General features: G+C 41.2%; 1 protein-coding gene across 3 annotated transcripts in view; it reads right to left on the bottom strand.

Moving 5' to 3' along the window:
• Positions 1 to 25,520, bottom strand: part of SMYD3 (SET and MYND domain containing 3) — a 1,026,564-nt gene that overhangs the window by 85,309 nt on the left and 915,735 nt on the right. The gene's annotated exons all lie outside the window — the stretch shown is intronic.

Raw genomic sequence — 25,520 nt, 5'->3', positions numbered from 1 at the left:
CAGAGATTCTCTTTTCAAACCCCAAGAGAGGAGGGGATTCAGAGGTTAACAACATGGTAGTGGACAGAATCTAATCTTAAAAGATTTTTTTGGTCATTGCTCACTTCATATTGACATATGCTCTGTGAATTTGCTTGGGAAAAGGGCTAGTTCTAACCTGGTTACAAATCTCTTTTGATGGACATTATCTATTCTCACTCCATTCCCCTTCTGAGGCGATTCCTGACAGTTCAAAGACAAGGATTCTCCTCAGGTTCCACACTGGCCCTTATTTACTCACTCACTCAGGGCATCCAAAGATATTCACTCAATATTCATTCAGTTAAGCAATCAATCAATCAATCAATAGACAACCTTATTAGCTGCCAAGCATATCACTGTGCTGAGGATACAAAGAAAGGCAAAAACAACACTCCCTGTTCTCAAGGAGTTTTCATTGTACTGAGATAAAAACCAAATAAATAAATAGACACATATAAGGTTTATATATCATAGACGAAAGGAAACCTCTGACAGGAAGGGGTGGAGGGATGGAGGACTGGAAGAAACCTCATGCAGGAGGTAAGATTTGAGCTGAGCCTTGAAGGAGAAAGCCAGGGATCCTAAAAGGTGGCAGTGAGGAGGAAGACCATTCTAGGCCTGGGGGACAGCCAGTGCAAAGTTACAAAGAGAGGAGGTAAGGTCCTTTGTGTGAGGAACAACATTCTAGCTGAATTACAGAGAACACGGAAATGAGTGAAGTTTACCAAGACTGGAAAGGTAAATTGCAAATTGTGGAGAGCCTTAAATACCAAACAAACGACCTTATACTTGATGCTGGAAGTAATTAGGAACCAGTGGTGTTCATTGAGTAGAGGGGCTGACATGCCCTCAAATCTACACTTTAGGAAAAGTGCCTTGGCAGTTGAGGATGAGTAGAGGATGGACTGGGGTGCAAAGGGACTTGAGGCAGGGAGACCAATTAGAAGGGTGTTCTATGTGATGTGGGGAGACATGATGGGGGCCTGAACTGGGGTGGGTGCATGAGTAGAGAGACAGGGGCATGTATAAGACACACCAGATTTGGGGCCACTTCTTGACATTCCTAAGTACTTCCTGGAGAGCTGAAAACACCTGCTTCCCCCTGTAGCCTCTCCTGGCCCTCCCCACGGGGAGGCAGTGAGAGATTCTCCCAACCACAGGGCACACCTGCTTCTGTTTTTCCCTTAATGATCCTGACACCTGGATGGTATCCTTCCTTATTAAAGGGCCTTCCCTCCTTTCTGAAGATGACTCTGTGCCCTGTTGCCAGTGGGGAAGCTGATTTTCCTGAAATGGTCATGCTGATCTATCCGTTTTCTCTCAGTTTTTCCTCCCTTACTTAATAACTAGTGAGACGGCTAAGGATTAAGGCAAATGTAGAGAGACAGAGAAATTTCCACTCAGGGTAAAAATGTTTGCATGGGAAAAGATCTGGAAGTATTTTGGAACTACAAACTCCATATGAGTCAACAGTTCGCCACAAAAAAAGCAAAATAAACAAACAAACAAAAACAACCAATTAATGCCAACCTGGCCTACATTAAGGGAAGCATACTATGTATCCATAATAAGAGTGGTGACTTCTTCTAGACAGTCCACATCTAAAGTATTATGTTTGGTTCTGGACACTATATTTTAGGAAAACCATTGACAACCACGAATCTCTCTGTAGGATGGTGAACAGGATTCAGTCTCTCAGGCATGTCTGACTCTTCATGATCCCATTTGGGATCTTTTTTGGGCAAAAAAACCCAAAACAAGGTTTTTCATCATTGCTCTGATTTTTCTCTTATAACACGACTAATGCAAAAATAGGATTAGTGTTATTATGTGTGTGTGTGTATGTATGTATATATATATATATAAAACCTATATCAGATTACCTGCTGTTTAGGGGAGGGGGGAGGGAGGGGAGGGAGGGGAAGGAGGGAGAAAAATCTGAAATTGGAAAGCCTATATAAACAAAAGTTGAGAACTATCTTTACATGTAATGAGGAAAAAATAAAATACTTTATTAATTTAAAAAAACCCAAAACAAACAAAAAAATTACTGGAGTAGTTTGTCAATTCCTTCTCCAACTCATTTTACAGATGAGAAAACTGAGGCAAACAGGGTAAAGTGATTTGCCCAGGGTCATACAGCTAGAAAGTGTCTGAGGCCAGGTTTGAATTCAGGGAGGTGAGTCTTTCTGACTCCAGGCCCAACACTCTATCCACTGTGCCACTTCATTAAGTTGTTGAGGGACCTAAAAGGTAATCTACTCAATTAAAACATGCCCCCTTCCCAGGGGAGCAGTTATAATCATTCAATTTATGTTGCCCACCCAATCATCCACAGAGGTACAGTAGACGTGAGGACAGGAATTGAGCCTAAATAGTAGGGAAGAGTCAAATCTGAAATAGAGAATGAAATGTGTCTTCAAATACCCATCTCTCCCTTGATGGAACAACCAGTTTTTAAGAGGAGACTATCTCCAAGAAGGTGTACAAGCAGGAGAATGATGTTAATGGACAGGGAGCCCATGTTACTATTAGGAATACCTAGGCTCAAGATTTACCTCTCACTCATTTGACTGTCTGTCCCTGGGCAAATAAATTAACCTTACTGGTCCTAGGCAACTGTTTGAGCCTTTGCCAGCCTAAATTGGAAGAGGGAAGAAACTCACTGGAAGTTGCTTATGCAAATGAAATCATAGGTCAAATTAAAAAAAAAAAGTACAAGGCATTGTAGTAGCCTCTGAGGATGTCATGACAAAAATGAAAAGCTGTTTACAATTGGCTTACATCTTACTGGATAAAGAGAGGAACTTATTATCTGTAACCAGCTGGCTTCCTGTTTTCACATACCTTTTCGCATATTTTTCTTTTTCGTAGTACCTAACCTGATCATCTTCAGTTCCAATTGCTATTACGTGTTGCCCAACAGATATCTACAAAAGGGTCATTAGACCCCCAAAAGAAATATATTTTTAGGGGCAGCTAGGTGGAGCAGTGGATAAAACACTAGCTCTGGATTCAGGAGAACCTGAGTTCAAATCTAGTCTCAGACACTTGACACTTACTAGCTGTGTGACCCTGGGCAAGTCACTTAACCCTCATTGCCCTGCAAAAAAACAAACCAAGAAATATATTTTTTTAAAGTTGAAAAGACATATTAATGTAAACCCCCCCCAGTATCATCACACAGCACAATTCTCTTCCCCATGCTGTTAGTAATGGGCATAAGGCTAGCAAGAACAAAGAATACAGTTTGGAATTGAAGGTTATGGGATCAAGGTGGGGGAAGAGAGAATCTCACAGATTCATTCTATTAGAGAATATTTCCTTTGACTATCTAAAGAAAGAACAACCAAGCCCAAACCCCAAATCCTTCCATCCTGATGCTCTTTCTGTTTAAGTACACCAAGATAATAGCCCTAAGTCAGTTTGAACTGGTTGAATCCAGCAGATTGTCAAAAGCAGATTAATTTAACCTTCCAGTAGTAAAGGAAAAGGAAGTAATACCCTGGGGCCTGTTCCAGAAGTACAGGGATAGTAATTATCTAAAAGAAGATAACCAACTAGGATTCAAAAGGGCAAGTGGGCCTAACTAATCTATTTGACCTTTACTGCAAATCTAAAGACAAGGTCTGTGATGGTGCTTCATGCAAAAAGAAAGTATTTGATATTTTTGAGTAGCTTGAAGGAAGGCATCCCAAGTAAGGGGTTAGACTGAGCCTTTTATAAACTATGGAGGGATAGTGTACAGAGTGATTAATGGTCCTAATGGAGCTAGTAGTTTATTCCCATTTTTGTACATAGGGAAGGTACTAAGGTCATTAATAAACTGAAAATTTAAATAGTTAATTCTATTTGATTCAATTGAGTTCAATTCAGGAAGTACAAAACTTAGGAAACACCCAGTTTACAGTCTAGTCTATAGGTGATATTCTCAAAGATACCTTGACCTTTCTCTCTCTTTTTTTCCTTCCTTCCTTCCTTCCTTCCTTCCTTCCTTCCTTCCTTCCTTCCTTCCTTCCTTCCTTCCTTCCTTCCTGCCTTCCTGCCTTCCTGCCTTCCTGCCTTCCTGCCTTCCTGCCTTCCTGCCTTCCTGCCTTCCTGCCTTCCTGCCTTCCTGCCTTCCTGCCTTCCTTCCTTCCTTCCTTCCTGCCTTCCTTTCCAGGAACATTATTGAATACTATCTATGTATTGTGTGCATTTTATTGATAAAGCTACATCAGTCTGTACATTTATTAAGCACCTACTCTATAGTGATCTTAGGCTTCAATAAGAGACTTAATGCCCAGAATTAGGAAGATGAAAATTACTGTTGATCAGACCACACCTGAATGTTGTATTCAGTTCTGGGTACCACATTTTCTAGAAGGAATTTAGGAAGCTAGAGAGTACACAGAGGAGAGCAGCCAGGGTGATGATGGACCTAACATTCATAGGACCATAGATCTGGACCTGAAAGGCACAGTACAGACCATCCAATCCAACCCTTTCAATTTACAGATGGGGAAACTGAGGACAGAGAATTCACCAATCAACCAATCAATTAATTAATATTTATTAAGCACCTACTTAATGTAGTTTCAGGCACTATGTTAGGTGCTAGGGATACAAAGACAAAAATAGAATAGTCTCTGCCTCAGGAAGATTACATTTTACCATGGGAGATAATATGTACATGAATAATATACAAAATAAATAAAAGGCAGTTTGGGGGAGGAGATTACTAGCAGCTAGGGAAATGTTTCCTGAAGCAGGAAGAATCTCAAAGGAAATTAGAGATTCCAAGAGGTGTCGGTAAGGAGGGAGTGCATTCTAGGCATCAGGCATAGCCAATGCAAAGATGTGAAGGTGAGAGATAAAAATATTATGTTCAGATGAACAGTGAGAAAGCCAGTTTGGCTAGACTATAAATGTTTTGAACTCAACACGTCCAAATTGAACTCATTATCCTTCCCCCCAAATCTTCCTCTCTTCCTAATTTCCCTTTTTTGGTAGAGGGTACCATCCTCCTCCTCATCACCTAGGCATCATCCTTGATTTCTCACTATCTGTCACCAGCCATAGCCAATCTATTGCCAAATCTCATCTATTTTACTTTTGTGACATATCCTTTATCCTTTTTCTTCTCTGACACTGCCAACACTGTGGTTCAGGCCCTTTTCACCTCCTTTTTATTGTTGTTGAATCATTGTTCAGTGATGTCTGACTCTTCATGACCACTTTTGGGGTTTTCTTGGCAAAGATACCAAGAAGTTTTTCCATTTCTTTCTCCAGCTCATTTTATAGATGAGGAAACTGAGGCAAATAGGGTTAAGTGATTTGCCCAGCCACACATCTGAAGTGTCTGAGGCTGGATCTGAACTCAGGAGGATGGGTCCCTGAACTCTATCCACTGTGCCACCTACCTTCTCAACTATCATCTCCTACTGGGACCATTCCTATAATAGGCTCCTGGTTGATCTTCCTGCCTCGAGTCCTTTCCCACTCCATTCTATCCTCTGGTCAGCTATCAATGTGACCTCCCTAAAACATAAGTCTGGTCATGTCACACACCTCCCCTCTTCTTTTCAATAACCCTTTTAGCTCCAGAATCAAATATAAAATTCTCGATTTGGCTTTTAAAGCCCTTTATAACCCGGTTCCTTCTTACCTTTCCAGTCTTACATCTTACTAGTATATACCAGTGTGTTCCTTAGGTTGTACACCAGTTATCCCTACTTGTTATATGATCAGCTCACCCCCCTTTCCCACCCTATATCTCTTGGATGTTAGCTTTTATGCTCCTTCTTTTGTGCAAGTCATCATTGATTGTGCCCACTAAACTTTCCTCCATTGTACTTTGGGTAATCTGCAGTTTAAATTCTCCAGAGATTCTAGGGTTTGACGATTTGCAGCCATATAGCTCTACCCGCAGAGGTGTCAGCTATCAAGGATTGTCCAACAGCCAGCCAGCATTTACTAAGCGCCTTCTTTCTATATTCAAGGCACTGGGCCAGGTGTTAAGCATACAAAGACAAGAATGAAACAGTCTCTGCCCTGAAGGAGCATATATTTTATTGGGAGAAACAATGAATATAGAAATAAATCTTTACAACATAAAGCCCAGACCTCATAGACTGGAAAGCATCGATGAGGAAAATCCCTCTAGGGGCAGCTAGATGACGCAGTGGATAGAGCACTGGCCCTGGAGTCAGGAGTACCTGAGTTCAAATCCAGCCTCAGACACTTAACACTTACTAGCTGTGTGACCCTGGGCAAGTCACTTAACCCCCATTGCCTTACTAAAAAAACAAAAAAACGAAAATCCCTCTACCAATTCAGGTCAGCACTATCTCTGAAATGTATGGTCTTAGAGAGTAAGACTAGAGCCCACCTAGTTGTATCAGAGGCAAGACTTGAACCCAAGTTTTCTTAGATTCAAGGCCAACTCTCTTGCCACTACAATATGATGCCTTCATACAAAATAATACAAAGATAATTTTGGGGGGAGGCACTAATGCTATAATATGGGGTAGGCTAGATACCTGCTAAATATTGCCATTGCCACTATTATGATTTGGGATATTGAATGTGGTCAGAAGTCTGGGAAGGAGACACTTCTGGGAATGGGGACAAACAAATAGTATTCCACAAGTAGAAATTTAGCCTATCAGAATGTACCTACAACAGCCTCGAGCTGCCCCAATGCCATGCCTTTACAGAAGGTAAAGATTCCAAGGTGGAAGTATACCTAAGAGTAAAATACCATGACAGCTACAGTTCAGGTTTTTCCAGAAAAAAAAAAAAATTCTTCCCTCCTGATCTTCTCCTCTTAAACGGTTAGTAAAAGATGGGCAGTGTTGTGACACAGAGTTCTCTTCCTTAAACCTTGTCCTTATACCATTGACCATCTCACATTCTCAGCCCTCCCACCACCACACGCTCATCCCTAGGACATTTAAAAAAGAGGATATTGTACAGTTTTTAATCTGAACAACATCCTGGTCTTTTCTGTGTATGACTGGTACAGAAGAGGCTCAGATTTTTCCAAAGGATTATAGGACAGTTTATGTTCTTCTAGTCCTTCCAGAAGATGCTGTAAGGAGTAGCTTGTATTGCCTCTTATCTAATCACAGTGCAATGACCTTGACTTTCAGGACTCTTCAAGCCTATGCCTTCCCCGACCTCCAGGAAACAGGTTCTCTCTCAGAAAGGGAGCCACAGCCCCTTGGAGTTATTTCCTAAAGATATCAAAGATTTAGGGGCAGCCAGGTGGCGCAGAGGATAAAGCACTAGCCCTGGATTCTGGAGGACCTGAGTTCAACTGTGGCCTCAGACACTTGACACTAACTGTGTGACCCTGGGCAAGTCACTTAACCCTCATTGCCCCACAAAAAAAAATGATATCAAAGATTTTTCCCAACACCAGTACCTCTCCCAAAAGACCCTCCAAGCCAAATGGATTGGTTGAACACAGACATATCTTTAGACTAGAGTCATGGGATAATTTGATGTTTGTGACCACAAATCAATCCTCCAGATGACAACAACTTCAAAGAAGGATAATTTTCAGAAAAGCATGAGAATTATTGCTGACAAACACTGGTAATTCAGGATACAGAGGCTGTGTGATGTGATGGAGAGAGAACATTGGTCTTGGAGTCAAGAAGACTTAAGTTCAAATCCCACCTCAGAAAGTTACTAGTTTTGTGACCCTGGGTAAGTCACCTGAGTTCTCTGTGCCTCAGTTTCCTTATTCTTAAAAGGGTTGTCCTGGTTTGGTGGTATTTATGCCTGTAATCCTTGCTACTAGGGGAGGCTGAGGCTGGTAGACTACTCGGGATCAGGAATTAAAAGCTGGGTGCTTGCACTTCAGGCACCAATATGGTGAGTTCCAGGGAGTGGAGGGCCACCAAGCTGCAGAAGGAGGGGTCAGAAAATGCAACAGGTTAAATTTTTCATGCTGATGAGGATGGGGATTGGGCTATGAAAGGCTGTTATACTTCTAACCTAGGCAAGATAGGGAAACAAGCACAAAAGAAAGTAGGAAGGAGGGAGAGGGGAGGGAGGGAAGGAGTAAGGGAGGAGGAGATGGAGAGGGAAAGAAGGAAGGCAGGATTGAATTTGATGTCCTTCAAGGTTCCCTTCAGTTCTAAATGAATGATTCTATGATTCTGCCACTAATCCTGCCCCCAACCCTTAACCCATTTTGGCAACCTGGATTTTAGAGAGAAGATTGTTACCATAGTGAAGGGAAAGAAGCGGAGCAGGACATAGAGTGGGAATAATGTCGGGGACCACATGCTGGAGACTCCCCAAGGCACTTTCTATCATGTTTACTAGTTACTAAGAGCAAGCAGGGTGAGGCCAGATGAGATCCTGACAAGAATGCTTCCATACATGTGCTAGAGAGCACTGTTGATCCATGTAATAGTATCTGTCTGTGTATTCCTTACTAATATTTTTCCTTTGTCTTTTGTGTAGCTGCTGCTGTAGTGATTTTCAGGAAGGTTCTATAATGACCAAATATATTCATGTTGTAAGCCTGCTCCCTCATTGCCTTTTGTCGATTTTACAACTGTCTTAACCACTTTGGAACTCAGTTTCCTTATCTGTAAAATGAGCTGGAGAAGGAAATGGCAAACTGCTCCAGTATCTTGGCCAAGAAAATCCCAAATGGAGTCATAAAGAGTTGGACACAACTGAAATGACTCAACAACAGGGGGCAGCTAGGTGGCACAGTGGATAAATCACTGGCCCTGGATTCAGGAGGACCTGAGTTCAAATCTGGCCTCGGACACCTGACATTTAGTAGCTGTGTGACCCTGGGCAAGTCACTTAACCCCCATTGCCCTGCCAAAAAAGAAAGAAAGAAATGTCTCAGCAACAACGACAACGATGATGATGACTATATCAAGTGGTAACAATACTATGATATTCTTCCTCTTTGATTTTCTTAGTGTCTTCCAGTGATGTGCTGGAGCCAGCTTGTACTGGTTAGGGATATCCAATGGTTCAATTTTCAGTGTGAGCATTTACACTTTGGGAAACAGCAAATGCTATATAAATCAGGGCTTGATTTATTGTTTTGCTGATAATCTAGATTTAATAAAGTGATGAGAGAATACGCTATTGATGTGGATTAAATCTAAAATTATGTCATGCATAAATTTTTTTCTTCCAAATAGCCAGTTGTTCAACATTCACCAGCACTTCCCTGGCTAATGCTTTATTTTCCTATAGTTACATAGTGGATTTCCAGAGTAGATCTGCAACAACAATGTTTCATGTTGTTGAAGGCTTGTTCATCCTTTGCCTGGTGCTGATAACCACAAGTAAAGATTCTGATGAATTCCTAAGAATCTTCAATGTCTATGGACTCACATGTTTGTTTAAGCTCTGGCTCCAAAGTGAAGACAAACTGTCCTTCAGTGGATTATGAGAGTATTCACAATCTGGCAAAAGAAACTCCAGAACACAGCTGATGTTGCTCACTAACAACGCTAACAAGCAAGCAAAACTTCCTAACCAGAAAATAGTTGACACATAGATGAAAATGTTATTACTCAGTGAAATGTCGTAGTGGCAGAGCTGAATAGAGCTTCAGGCTCACTTGATGTGCACGCCCCCTCCCTTCCTGAGACTCGTGACAACATTCTTGTTGGGACAATGTCAACTAAACTCAACAAACACACAATTATTAAGCACCTACCATGTGCATGACACTATGTTAAGTTGCTACTGTTCAATCATTAGCCTTGTCCAACTCTTCATGATCCTATATGGGTTATGTTTTTTGGGGGGTTTTTTTTGGCAAAGATGGTTTACTATTCTCTTTTCCAGCTCATTTTACAGATGAGACAAACTGAGGCAAACAGGGTTAAGTGATTTGTCCAAGGCCACACAGCTAGTAAGTGTCTGAGGCCAGATTCGAACTCACGAAATGAATCTTCCTGACTCCATGCCCAGAACTCTGTCCACTGTCCCATCTAGCTGTCCCTTATACCATGTGGTCTAAGCCAGAAAATACCAACCCTAGACCAACTCCTTTCAAGTCTCTCCTAGGACAGAAAGAGGTAGTTCATAAAGGATATGAACTTAGTAAATACTTTAGGGTAAGAATGAAGCTATTTTGTTCATTCTGATTCTTGTTGATCAATGATGGGGTTCTAGAACATTCTCAGATCTGATTTTGATAGTAAAAGGATTTTCTTTCTCTTTGAATATTTCATTCTCTGTGTACAATTCCCTCAGACATGAATTGTGATCAGGAAGGGATCCTGATTCTTTGGTTTGGTTTACAGACATATGGCACTCCCTCATAGGCATACTGAGAGCATGGGCAGGGTGTGCCCTGGTATGCTAGCACATCCTGGGGTGAATCCTGTCATTGGCCGTTCCCATTCTCTTCTGCTAATGCTCTAATTGTACCAGAGTCCTAGCCTTATTCTGTGTCTTGAATTATAAAGCGTGATGATCAGCCGTATGTTCTGGGCAGTGAACCTCAGACCAATGATGATGTTCATTCACAAGGTGCACCAGCACACACCATGTGTTCACTCCAGTGACCAGGAATGTGCAGTACAATAAAGGGCCAAAGCAATCACATAGGCCCAGAGAGGCACTTGATGTATTAGAAAAACTTAACCACTTTCTTTCCTTTCTTAGTCTCTTCTTTTTCCTTAGCATTGCTTCAAACAAAACTTGTCACTTCATTTCCCATTCCCTCTATTTAAAAATTGAGTGTCTGGGGAATTTTTGGAGCGGTTAATGTAATGGAAAAATCAGAGTACTTGAAAGAAGAGATGGTCCTGGATGTTTTGAGGCAACTGGGGTTAAGTGACTTGCTCAGGGTCATGCAGCTAGTAAGTGTTACGTGTTTGAGGTCAGATTTGAACTCAGGTCCTCCTGACTCCAGGGCCAGTGCTCTATCCATTGTACCACCTAGCTGCCGCACAGGCAGAATCAATAGTATGAAAACCAACCCAGACACATGAGAACCTAGCAGAGATTCCCTAAGTGTTGAAATTGGAACCAAGAGAGATTAGTTCTAATCTTTTCCTAGATTTCTTAAGTTTCTTTTAACCTCCTTGAGACTTAGTTTCCCAATTTGTAAATTAGGGATAACAATAACATCTACCACACAGGGTTGTTATGCTAATCAAACAAGATCATGTAAAGTACTGTGCAAACCATATAGAAATTGCTACAAAAAGACAGATTTGGGTTAAATATGTATGACACATGAATATGATCTAGTAGAAAGAGTACTGAAGCAATAGAGAAGAGAAATTAAGATCTGGATCCTTATCTTAGCTCTGCTAATAATCAGACAAAAAGGACTTCCTAAAGAGATTATGGATTCCCCATACTCTGATGTATTCAAACCAAGGATCATATACCCAGAAGGGGAAGGGGAGAGGGAACAAGTGTTTATTAAGCATCTGCCATGTGCCATGTACTCTGCTAAGCATTCTACAAATATTGTTTCATTTACTTCTCACAACAAACTTGGGAGGCAGGTGCTATTCTTATCTTCATTTTATAAATGAGGAAACTGAGGCAAACAGAGGTTAAGTGATTTGCCCAGGGCTAGATTCAACTCTTCCTGATTATAGGCCCAGAACTCTAACCATTGCACTAACTACTTTAAAAAAGCCAGTGATTATTTACCCCAAAGTCCAATAACTGACACCATCAAGAAGTTCTTCTCATCTTATCACTCCCTAGCTTCTACTTCTAACAAACACCAAATGGCAGATGATGCTGGTGCTGCAGGAGCAGCTGGGGGGGGTGGGGGGGAAGGAGTCAGAGGCTAAGGGGGCTTTGGCAGTGGGGGCCATTGTCAAGGCCGATGGAGGAAAGGCCAAAGATAAGGAGTGGGTTCCTGTCACCAAACTGGACCAGCTAGTCAAGGACATGAAGATCAAATCTTTGGAGATCTATCTTTTCTCCCTTCCTATTAAGGAATCTGAGATCATAGATTTCTTCCTAGTGTCTTCATTGAAGGATGAGGTTCTGAAGATCATGCCTATTCAGAAACAAACTAGAGCTGGACAACGTACCAGGGTCAAGGCTTTTGTGGCCATTGTCAACTACAGTTGCCATGTTGGCTTGGGTGTCAAGTGCTCCAAGGAAGTAGCCACAGCTATTCGTGGTGCTCTCATTCTGGCCAAGCTGTCCATCATCCCTGTGAGACATGGCTACTGGGAGAACAAGACTGGCAAGTCTCGCGCAGTGCCCTACAAGGTCACTAGGCACTGTGGATCGGTTTGGGTGCACCTGATCCCCGCCCCTCGAGGTACTGGCATTGTCTCAGCTCCTGTGCCTAAGAAGGTCCTGATGATGGCTGGAATTGAAGACTGCTACACTTCTGCAAGGGGCTGTACTGCCACTCTGGGCAACTCTGCTAAAGCTACCTTCGATGCCATCTACAAAACATATGGCTCCCTAACCCCAGACCTGTGGAAGGAGACTGAATTTACTAAGTCTCCCTATCAGGAATTCACTGACCATATTGTGAAGACTTACACTTGAGTGTCTGTCCAGGGAACCCAGGCAGCTGCTGTGGCAACCACATAAGATGTTTTTTATAAACAATGAATAAACTGAACTATGTCTGCTTAAAACAAAAACAAAAACAAAACAAAACAAAAAACCAAATTACAGTTGCTCCTTATAACCTACTTGACCACATTCAAATGCTCAGCCTGTTTTTCCAGGCCTCCTCTTAACTACCTCCAATTTGCCTACCCAACATTGTGTGTCACTCATCTCCAACACCTTTTCACCATTCATGATTTCCTAAGTTATCTGAATCAGAGAATCACAGAATTTGAGATGTGGAAGGGACCTGAACTGCAATATAATTTAACCCAAACTCAAAAGGAATCCCCACTAAATCATACCCAACAAGTGACATCCAGCTTTGTATCAAAGAGGCAGAGGTTGGGGGGTTGAGGAAGAGAAACAACACTTATTAAGTGCCTACTATGTGCCAGATACTGTGCTAAATGCTTTATCCATATTGTCTTACTGGATCATCCAAAGGATCCTGGGAAGTGGGTGCTCTTATTATCCCCTTTTTTGTAGATGAAGAAACTGAAGCAGACCAAGCAAAAGTGACTTGCCCAGGGTCACACTGCTAAAAACTGTCTGAAGTTTGAACTCAGGTTCTCCTGACTCCAAGTCCAGCATTCTATCCATGGTACTTAGTTGAGTCTCAGAACAACTCCAAAGAGGGGAACACATCACCTGTGAAAGAAGTCCAGTTTACCTAATTATTAGCAGAGTTAAGGAAAGGATCTGACCGAGATCTCAACATCTCCTTAGCCAATACTCTTTTCGTCACAACTTATCTAACCTAAATCCCTCATGTTGTAATGATTTCTTTTTTTTTTGTAGCATAAAAACTTTATTTAACATTTTAAACTTTATTTTATTTTTTCTATTGGACAAGCATTTATTTTCTCTCTCTTTCATCCTTCCCTCTTCCAAATTGGAAAAAAGAAGAAAGAAAAAATCCTTGTAATAAATATGCATAGTAAAACAGAGCAATTTCCTACAACTTGAATTCATTACCTCAGTCCTGAGGTGGGGAGCATGTAGTATTTTCTAAAGCCCAAAACCTTGTACTGACAACATTAAACTGCCAGAGAAAAAAAAATTAATCTCTAGATCAAAACATTTTAAGATGCAATGAAAGAATTACCTTTCTGTTTGGGGAGTCAATTGTATGTTTGGGGGGGATAAAGTAGAGATGAAAAGGAATTTGCGAATGTCATTTCTGTTTATTCAGTCATGTCTGACTTCATGACCCCACTTTGGGATTTTCTTGGCAGAGATTCTGAAGTGCTTTGCCATTTCCTTTGCTAGCTCATTTTACAGATGAGAAAATTGAGGCAAACAGGGCTAAGTGACTTGCCCAGGGTCACAAACCTAGAAAATATCTGAGGCCAGATAAAAACTCAGGAAGAGAAATTCTCCTTACTTTAGGCCCAACACTCTATCCACTTTGCCCATTTGCAAGTACAGGAACAGAAAGAAAAGAGAGGATTTCAAGTTCCTGTGTACATAGATCTTAGACAAATGAAGGAGGAGATGGTATAAGAGATTCAATTTTTAAATAAAAAATGTCTTTTGGTGAGCTATAATGGACACAATGAAGCAGCTAGATGGCACAATGGAGCACTGGACATGTGAACTAGGAAAACTTGAGTTTGAATCCTATCTCAGATCCATACTTCCTGTGTGGCCCCAGGCAAGTCACTTAATATCTCTGTGCCTCAATTCAGGGGGAAGAATAAGAAAGTGTATCAAATAAAACATTTAACAATAGTCAGAAATGAACAAAAAGAAGCTCAGAAAGGGACAAAGACAAGCAGGGTATTTTTATTACTACTGTGCTACCAGAAACTCCAATTAACTTTGTAATATAAGTTCACAGTTACAGATACATTACTTTTTCTGTTCTTTGTATATTGAAGTGTTCAAAGTTTGTTGATACTTCTTTACGTGATGATGAAAAAAGAAAACTTAAAAAAATTAGCAGCCTCAACTCACAACTACTCAAGGCCACCTGAGCCAGTGTGGTGTGACAAGTGTCCTTCAGGAATGTCGTACCTGAGATAGCTTTATGTTTCCATTGTGTCTGTGTAGGTGGCTATAAAGTACCCCTTGGCTGCAGTGAGAATGCCCTGCACTTCATGGAAAAAGACTCAGGTTCAAATCCCTGTTTAGCCACTTTGTGATCTTAAGATAAATCATTTAACCCTGTGGGCCTTGGCCTTCTCATAGGTGGGTGGGCTAGATTCTATGTTCTCTCCTCCCCATTCTCAGTCAAACTTTTTGAAAAAGACATCAACACTTGGTATTTCTACCAAGAGATAGTCTCTTATCTTACTTTCTTCTTAATCCACTATAATCTGACATCAGTCAACTGAAGCTTGTTCTCTCCAAAGTTACCGAAGGTTTCTAAATCATCAAATCCAATGGCCTTTTCTCAAACCCTACACTCTTTGACTTCTCTTTAGAATTTAACACTGTTGATTACCTGCTCTCTTCCCTACTCTCACCTCTCTGGAGTTACATGATATTGTTCCAACTTCTCAGTTTCCTTGCTTGGGTCTTCATCCACAGCAAGCCAGTCACTAACTCTGGGTATCCCCACCCCAGGCTCTTTCTTGGGTCCGCTTTCCTGCCATCTCTATTCTCGGTGATTTCATCAGTTCCCATGAGTTCAATCCCCATCTCTGTGAAGGTAACTCTGAGATCTACATATCCAGACCTAAATCTTTCTTTTCAGATCTTTCTCCTGAGTCCTAGTACTGCTCCTGCCTTTTGGACATTTCCACTTGGATGTCCTAAAGATGTAACAAATGTAACACATATAAAAAAGAGTTCAATGTTTACCCTCACTCATCCCTTCTTCGTAACTTTTATATTATAGTCAAGGGCACCAACATTTTTTTTTCAAGTAAACTAGGTTTGTAAACCTAGTGGCATGCTCATCTTCTCACTTACCTCACATATCCAGCAAGTTGTTAAATCTTATTGTGTCTATCTCCACAAAATGTCTCATATCCTCTTCACTTCCACAGCCACCAGTCTAATTAATTAATCCCTTGATTTTGATATTGCAATAACTTCTAGCTGATCTCTCCATCTCAGTCCATACCCCATTCTACATAGCCAAAATGGTTTTCTTAAAATGCAGCTCTTGTCATGTTATCCCTCTGTTCCAGAATCTTCCATGCCTCCCTGTTAACTCCCAAGTCAAAAATAAACTCCTCTGTTTGCCATTTAAATCTGGCACCCTTCCTATGTTCTTGATTGTCTGCAATAATACTACCAATGTAGAAGTCTGAGAACCAGTCACACTGGCCAACTCACTGTTCCTACACACACCAACTTCATCTCCCCTCTCCATTCCTTGGAACCAAATGCAACCTATGCTTGGGATATATCGATCCCCTACTCACCTCCTCTTGTAATTGCTGACTTCTTTGTAAACTTATCATGTATCGACTTCTGCATGAGAACCCCCAGATTCTATCACACCACTTCTCTAAAGTGCCTAGAATTAATTTTGTATAGATTATACAATTTTGTGTATATATACAAGAAATAGAATTTAATGTATATATGCATATATATATTCATATACATACATATATCTCTATATTTTTACATAGACACACAAATAGATGTTGTCTGCCCCATCGAAGTGTAAGCTGCTTGAGGGAAGGGACTATACTACATTTGTCTTTGTATCCCCAGCATTTAGTGCAGTTCTGACTCACATTATTGTAAGGACTTAATAAATCTTTGCTAATCATTGAATATTATTTGTTTTTTAAAAAGGTTAATATGACTTGTACTACCCACCTCATAAATTTGTAAGGAAAATGTTTTGTCAATTAATTAATACATGTGATTTATGATCATTTTCCCCACTTAAGAAGTAAAAAATAACTTATGGATAAAGGACTGAAAGTGACTACCAACAATTTGTGTGCACAACTGAACATTAAAGTAACATGGGTACAAGTCCATGATTGTTTTGTTTTGCTTTTTGGTGATATAAATTCTGGAGAATCTATATCGAATGTTAAGGGGAAAAACTTGAAGAGAGCAAATTCTCAGATGGGAAGCATCCACCAATGTTGCCAAGAAAGCTTCAAGAAGTGGGAAAAAGTTGATATGTGGTTTCTATCAACACCTATTCAATAACAAAATGTTCTATTCATCACAATGATACTTGCCACACTGGAAAATCTTTCATTCTCCTAAAGAGATAAAACTTCTTTTCCTCTCATCTTCACGTTGTTTCTTCCCCTTCCTCTTTCTCTCCTTTCTCTTTCCTTCCTTCTTTCCTTCCCTGCTCCCTTCTTCTTTCCCTTCCTCCCCTCCCTTTTCCTTCCCTTCCTCCCTCCTTCCTTTGTTCCTCTCTCTCCCTCCTTCCCTCCTTTCTTTCCTTCCTTCCCTCTTCTTTCCATCCTTTTCTTCCCTTCTTGCTTCTTTTCTTCCTTCCCTCCTTTCCTCTTTCTCTTCCTTCCCCACATTTTTTCTTCCTCTTTTTTTTTTCTAGGCCTTTCTTTTTACCTTCACTGAGCTACAGGGCTGGCATTTAAAACATTTCATATCAACTCTTACTGGGCTACAACACAACTTCCATCTGCAGATGCAGTGAAAAGAGCACTGTCCTGGGAGTGAGAAGCCCTGGGTTTGAGTCCAGGCTCCACCAAGAAGAGTTACATGATCTTGTGCCAATCTCCTCCCCTCCCTGGTCTTGGGTTTCCTCTCTTTACTTTGAGGAGGTTGGCCCAAGTGATGGCTAAAGTCCCTTCTGGCTCTCGTGCTCTATACCTGTGTGTTTCCTAGCCAGATAACATGAGTCTGGATAAGCTTTGGATAGAAGTCAAATTTCAAACACGTGTACAAATTCCACACTCACAGGATTCTTATCAGGGTATCATTTGTTAGGTGATATTTTATAGATCATATTACAGAGAATGTCGGTTCTCTGGAAGGTACAAAATTGGTTTGTTCTTAGCCAATAGAAATGAATGAAAACTTTCCTCAGATCACTAGTACTACAAACAGGATCAAGAAATGAGTTTGCTCCCTCAAAGCTCCTTAGCCAATGCTTTCCATGTTTATAGTCTACCCCAAATGGGGCTCTAATCAAGACAGAAATTAATGGCCACCCCAAAAAAGTTCCTCTTTTGAACAAATAGAAAGAGGTCAGACTTTGGCCAAGGCATTCAGTAACCTATGAAAGTCTTCCAAGGCCTTGGCCCAATCCTATTTTCTGAAATAAAGCATGAGCCTCAGTGACTTTTCCTCTCATATGTTCTTCCAACAAAGTGCTGGCTGATACTGCCCTATACACTGCTCCCAAGAGAGTCGTTAGCAACTTTAAGTTTCCATCAGCCAGAAATGTACCTGTGATATAGCTGGCCTTCCTGCATCATTCATGCAAAGGTTGTCAACATTTAGACAGAGGCTGGGGCAGCATTTTTCATTCAGTTGAAGCTGTGTTCAATGTTTTCTTGTTCTTCCATGACTGAAGGTCAAATCCCGAGGTAGGTGATTTAAAAAATAAAACCCTTGTGAGGGGAGCTGCTGAAAGGACACTAACCAGAAAGAACTAGGTAAGCTATAAGGCCTCCTACCTAACCAGCTTCAAGAAGAACCAGCACTTGAAAAAGAAAGGATTGGAGGTTATGGAAAGGAAACCACATGATGGCTGTCTCAGAAGAAGAAGGTGGGGAATTGGTAACCTCACAAGACATTGGAAGTGTTATGGGCCCATGGAACCTCAGGAGTTTTCTGGGGTAAATCAAAGAACCCTGGACTCGAGAAACTAAACCAAAGGACAGACACACCTAAAGGGATAAGTGGCACTGGATAGAACTGAGTAAGCTCCAGGACCACCACCCTTCATTCCAGTCTCCCTCACCCCTTGAGGAGATAAGATTAGGTGTGGCTGCTGCCTTTCTGGCATGAGGGGGAGAGAGATGGCTTGAGATCCAGAGCCACCCCTCACCCAACTTCCCCCAGCTACCACCAGTGGGGGACAGTCCTCCCCCAATAAGGGAACTTTCCACAGTCAGATGATCACCTCATCAGACCAACATCCATCCTCCATAAAAGTATCTGCTTGTCTCCTGCTGGAGGAGAAAGGTATCTCAGAGAGCCATGCCTCTTTGCCATGCCTTCTCCCCATGAGAAGAAATCCAAGGAGTTCTCTCTTTTGGTTTCCTTCTCCTAGCACCTAAATAAAATATTATTTTTTTCAGGGCAATGGGGGTTAAGTAACTTACCCAGGGTCACACAGCTAGTAAGTGTCAAGTGTCTGAGACTGGATTTGAACTCAGGTCCTCCTGAATCCAGGGCCCGTGCTTTATCCACTGCACCAGCTAGCTGCCCCCAAGGGTGTAATTCTTTAAAGAAGAATTCCTAAGAACCCCTTCCCCCAAACCACCATCAATTTCTCCATAACATAATAGAGGAAGTTTTCTCCATCAATGACAGCTAAGAGCTTTTCAATCTTCAATTTGCCCCTGTTTGGGGTGAGTAAAGAGCCAAAATCTTCATTTTGTATATCCTCATGCTTTAGAGGCCTATCATTATATGCCTATTCCCTATTATTATTATATACTTAGATACCTATTTCCTAACTATTATTATTATTTTATATACTTAGATTCCTATTCCCTAATATATAGGGTGGGGACAGAGGGAGGGTTACATTGGAAAGAGTGGTAGCTTTGGAGTGAGAGGGCCTGAGTATGCATACCTGTTCTGCTCCTTACTACTTGTATATGCTTAGGCAAGTTATAGAAATTCTCTGGGCCTTAGGCCTCTGTTTCGTCATCTGTAAAATAAGAGGACCAGATTCCAAAGAACAGTGTGGTATGGAAGGAAGGCAGAATGCTGAAATTGAAGTGAAGAACGCATGGGTTCTGATGCCACCTCTGACACTTACAAGCGTGTGGCCTCAGGAAAACCACTTTATCTTTTTGAGGCTCCATTTCCTCATGGACATACGGGAAGGGCAATACCTGTCAACACCTGCTTAAATGGATCGTTTTTGAGGCTTCACTGAGATGATGCATGGAAAGTGCTTCAAAAAGTCACTTACTATTATTAATTTGCCGTTGTTGTTGTTCAGTTATTTCAGCCATGTCCAACTCTTCACAACTCCCATTTGGGGTTTTCTTGGCAGAGATACTAGAGTGGCTTACCATATCCTTCTCCAGCTCATTTTTCAGATGAGGAAACTAAGGCAAGCAGGGTTAAGTGACCTGCCTAGTGTTTCATAGCTAAGAAGTGTCTGAGGCCAGATTTTTTTTTTTTTTTTTGGTGAGGCAATTGGGGTTAAGTGACTTGCCCAGGGTCACACAGCTAGTTAGTGTCAAGAGTCTCAGGCCAGATTTGAACTCAAGAAGATGAGTCTTTCTGACTTCAGGCCCAGCACTCTATCCACTATGCTACCTAGTTGACCTACTATTATTAATAGTGATTTAGTAATTAGATTAGTTATTAGTAAATTATTAATACTAAATTCTAACATTAACAGAGTATGTCAGCCTGTTTATTGAAGGTCTGGGTAGGATCTGCCTAATCAGACCCAATGTCTTATGAATATCTGTAGATGCCCCAAGTCTATTTGCTGATCGAATGACTGATCATTTAGATTATCTGCCCACCAAATAGAAGCTGTAACAATTTTGATTGGGCCTGGCTCCTGCACTGAATAGTTCTGGGTTAAAACCTGTCACTAAAAGAGAAGAATTCGTTGGTCACTGGCCTAGCCCTATTAGGATGGGAACCCCTTCCTATATATCTCATATGAATTGAACCTCTAATCTTCCTTCCCATCATGATGGATGAGAACTAAACTTACAATAAATTAAGAGGCCATTTCACATTCTGAAAAGTGTACTGGGGGAAGAGTGAAGAAATATGGGTCATCACACCCAGGTAACCACAAGCTGTGTCCTTGGACAAGTCATTGTTCTTACTTGCCCCCCTAGACTCCAGCCTTTGTTACAGAATTCATGCCTGTCAAATTAGGGAGTCAGAACAGAAGATCGCCAAAGGTTCCTTCTAGAAAGTTATGAAATTCTTTTTTTTTTTTTTTAGTGAGGCAATTGGGGTTAAGTGACTTGCCCAGGGTCACACAGCTAGTAAGTGTTAAGTGTCTGAGGCCGGATTTGAACTCAGGTACTCCTGACTCCAGGGCTGGTGCTCTATCCACTGCACCACCTAGCTGCCCCAAGCTATGAAATTCTTGAGCTTCAAAGAACTTAAACAGCTTCTTTCTGGAGGTAGGGAGAATCGAGAGACCCCCAAACACTCAACTGCCACAGGGAAGGCGGTTGTTGGACTCCTCAGAGAGATGAATGGATGTGTTGACAGCCTTGTGAGACTGCCAGGTCATACTTGCCAGCTCCAGGAGTATAAATAGTTTGAATAAGCAATTCATAATTTGACTACTTACCCAGGAGTCTGAGAAAGAAGCCCTGCTCCACTGCCCTGGCCCACCCATGTGCAATTTTCTACCCTCCTCCCACTGTCTGGGAGCACACGGTGCTCTGGGACACAACAGCCTTCTGTTCAGCAACAAAAGATTCCAATGCCTTTAACATCCTCAAAGGCAGACAGCATTGGCAGAGGAGTGGTGAGCTGGGGAATGTAGGAACCAAACAGTGAAGAATACAGGCCATTCTGACTTTAGATGTATGAGTAGCCACACTGCTACAAACTCATGGTTATCTTGAGCAATCAAGAGAATAGGATCTGAATGTTTTTTAGACCCAAGCTCTCATTTCCTCCTACCTATATGGTCCTTAGATAGATCAGTTCACAGGTTTCCTACCAAATGTTATGTGGGGGATGGATGTGCTTATTGTCTACAGGATCGTGCTTCATGTATAAGACTAATAATACTGAGCATTTCTCAACCCTATAAGCTTTTATAAATGCCTCTTGACTTAACTATATAGTGTGTGCCAATCTCTAGGAAAATGAGAAATGTGAACATTGAAAGCTGTCAAATGAGTGTGGTTGTTGTCTTGCATTTCCATCTGCATTTCTAGTGCTTAGCACAGTACTTGCACATAGTGAGCACTTAACATTTCATCCATGCATCCATCCATTCTCCTATTCCTCACCTAACAGAAAAATACTCTGTGTAAAATGATTCATCCTAACCCTCCTTTAATTTGCAAGTTCTGCTAGTGTTTACTGTGATTAATACTCTGCATTTCCTCTTCCCCATCCACATTAGCGTTCACCTTCCCATTATCTGTATTCCTACGCCTTCTGAAAACCTCATTCTATCTTTGACAATCTTCCCTTCATTCCAGACCCTCAAATTCTTTCCTTCTTCTTTCACTCATGAAATACTGGATCTCTCCAGAAGACACACTGGCTACCTTCTCCAGGACTCTGTACTTCTCTCATGTGTTTGACACACTGAGTCAGTGGGAGCAGGCAGGCTTCTTGCTTTTCATGGCCACTTCTAAACCAGCAATTTGCCACTATCACATCTCGATATCTCCTTTTTTGAGCATCACACCATTAATCTATATTTCCTGGTCCAAATCCTTGTCATTATGATCTACAGCCTCCAGTTCATTCTTAAAGTTTCATTCTCCCAGGAGTTTAGTACCTGGTACATAATTTTTCTTCAATCTTTGTACTTCAAGATGTTTATATATACATATATGTATGTATATGTACATACACACACACAAAGCTACAGATACGTGTATATATACACACACATGAAAATACACATAGATATCTATGCAGAGATATGTGTGTTTGTATATATACAATATGTTTATATATATTTATATCTGTATGTATATGTATCTCTGTGGGTGTTTATATTTACATCTATCTCTGTCTGTGTGTATTTAGACACATACACAGATATAGATATGGGGCTTGAAGTCAGGAAGACTCCCTCTTCCTAAGTTCAAATTTGGCCTCAGACACTTCCTAGCTGTGTGACCCTGGGTAAGTCACTTAACCATGTTTGCCTCAGTTTCCTCATCTGTAAGATGACCTGGAGAAGGAAATGACAAACCACTCCAGTATCTTTGCCAAAACAACAACAAAAAAACCTCATATGGGGTCACAAAGACAGGACAGAAATGACCCAATAGCAATATACACTGATATCTCCTCAACACCTTGGTCTCCCAGTTCATCAATCCCCTCACGTCTCATAACCTATTTCCTCATTCCAACTCAGCCACCAACAGGAATGATCATATCTTAAATTTTATCACCGCCCACAAATATTAGACACTTCAATGATCTTGAACACTGAAAGTCCTCTCTCTGATCAAAATCTCTTGTGTTTCTCTTTACTTCTGCATATCTCCTCCCAAGCCTATTTTTTATCCAAACTGTGACTCCCACTTCTTCACCTCTTCCTATTCTGTTAGTCCATGATCACTTCTGTTCTGACCTCACACTTTCCTTCCTTCGCAATCTTGAATTTGTGATTGACTAGTTGAACAAGACTCACCCTTGCTTCTTCCTCTGACAACCATTCACACCTCACTAAATCTCAACATTTATTTACCCTCACCATCTGCCTTCTTTGCTCTTCTCATGCTACTGGGGGAAAGCATGGAACTATGCTGACTGAATCTACTGAAATTTAAGGGATCTATCTCAGTTGGAGTCTTCAATACCCCATGGCAATTCTGTTACTCTTCTCTCATTGAGCATATAATACCTTCTGCAACACCTATTCTGAAGCTCCTCTTCTCTCTCTCTCCTCTATGGTCTTTCAACATTCCTTGTGGCAGGTGAGGTGGTCCATTGGGAACCCTCTCTTCTCTCACATGCCATACCATTACACACCTCTACATTATCCTTCATTTTCATTTCTCTCACTTCAGGGCTGGAGGGAGACCCCTTTCTCTTTAACACAGCTAATGCCTCTCTTTGTGCCCTTGATTTCCTGGAAGCTTGGCTCCTCTCTCTTTTATTTGATATCTCCTTTTCTACAGGCTGGTTTTTCCTTTGCTTTCTACTATCATGAGCGGATCTTCTTACAATTTAAAAACTTTCACCTGTACCTACCATTCCATCAAGCAATCAGTCTCTTGTTGGCAGCTAAACTGCTAAGAAGAGTCATCTACACTAATTGCCTTCATTTCCTCACCTCCCACTGTTTAATGACCCTGACAATGTCTTCCAGCTCCATCAATCAACTGAAACTGCTCTCTTCAAGGTTACCTTCAAAGCTCAGCTTAGGTACTATGTCCTCCTCAAACCCTTTCTTGACCCTCCACAGTAGCTAATGCTCTTTCCTTCTCCAAATCCAATATAAGGATACCTTGTATATCCCCATCAGTGCATATGTTGTATCTTCATCCCCAACCCCCTGGAGAATATGTTATTTTTCTTTTTAATTTTTCTATTATGACTATCTTAGGGCAATGCTTTACATGTAGTAGTACAGTGGAATAACATCTTACCTGTGGAGTCAGGTGCTAAAGGAGCTGTAAAAGGCTAAATCAGGATAAAGTTAATGTTATCCTTGAAAATCCCTTAAATCATCCATAAAGTACCACTGGTATCAATGTTGAGTTGTTTCAGTTGTGTCAACTCTTCGTGACCCCATTTGGGGTTTTCTTGGCAAAGATAGTAGAGTGGTTTGCCATTTGTTTTCCAGCTCATTTTACAGATGAGGAAACTGAGGCAAACAGGGTTGATTGACTTGCCCAAGGTCACACAGATTCTAAGGCTTAATTGGAACTCTGGTCTTCTTTACTCCAGGCCTGGCACTCTATCTACTGTGCCACCTCACTATTCATAAAGTACCAAAAAGAGTCTTTAAACAAATATAATTTGGAATGGGCTGGGGTATCTTTAAAAGAAGGGGCTCTAGGGGCAGCTAGGTGGCGCAGTGGATAGAGCACTGGCCCTGGAGTCAGGAGTATCTGAGTTCAAATCCAGCCTCAGACACTTAACACTTACTAGCTGTGTAACCCTGGGCAAGTCACTTAACCCAAATTGCCTCACTAAAAAAATAAATAAAAAAAAAAGAAGGGGCTCTGTATCACAGTGGATAGGAATCTGAGATGGTAGCTATGGTAACAACTGGATTATAAATTTCATTTTTCAAAATACAGCTAATCATTCTTATTGAGGTGTGTAGTTTTCCTCCTACTCTAACCTCCTGAATTCCTCCCCATTGCCTCTTATCCTCTTCCCCTTCACCCAGCCCTGGTGCTGGTGTACTCAAAAAGAAAGAAAAAGAAATAAAGTACATGAAATGGGTCAATGGTGAAGGGGGTTTATATTGTGAAAAATGTTTTAATAACAGTTGGGTTGTAATCACTCCTTGTGATTACAAAAGGGGGGAGGGAGAGAGAGGAGAGAGGAAGGAGAGGGAAGGAAGAGAGAGGGTGAGAGGGAGGAGGAGATGGGAGAGAGAGAGAGAGAGAGAGAGAGAGAGAGAGAGAGAGAGAGAGAGAGAGAGAGAGAGCGCAGAATAAAAATGACAAAGAATGGAGAAAAATAGACAGCAGAATTATTGCTCAGGAGAGGCAGGGTCCAAGACTTCTACTCAAATAGAAGAAAACAAAAACAGGTCAAGATTTACTTGGAAGGAAAACTAATGGTTAGGGAGGAAAATATTCTTGAGAGGGTTTCATATAGAAGTGTGATTAAGAGGGTTATCATACCCTCACATAACTATCTCTTCTTCCTGCTTCCATTCATCAAGAGAAGACACAGGGAAATCCAAGGGAACACAGCAGGAATCTTCTAGCTGACTCAGGATACTAGGAAAAGCTGATGGATGCTGTACCCCTCATTACATCCATCAGACTCTGCAGAATGAATAGACTCATCATGGATATGATGAAAAAAAGATTCTGGTATTACTCAGTACAGAAAAATGTTGCTTATGCCGCTAAGATGAACTAAAGAAACAGCAGATTCACATCTCCCATCTCAGTCAAGCTCACTGCAGGGAACAC

Source organism: Dromiciops gliroides, chromosome 4, assembly GCF_019393635.1.
Source record: "Dromiciops gliroides isolate mDroGli1 chromosome 4, mDroGli1.pri, whole genome shotgun sequence".
Taxonomy (NCBI): domain Eukaryota; kingdom Metazoa; phylum Chordata; class Mammalia; order Microbiotheria; family Microbiotheriidae; genus Dromiciops; species Dromiciops gliroides.
The sequence above is the reverse complement of the archived record's forward strand: the minus strand, read 5'-3'. Positions and strand labels throughout refer to the sequence as shown.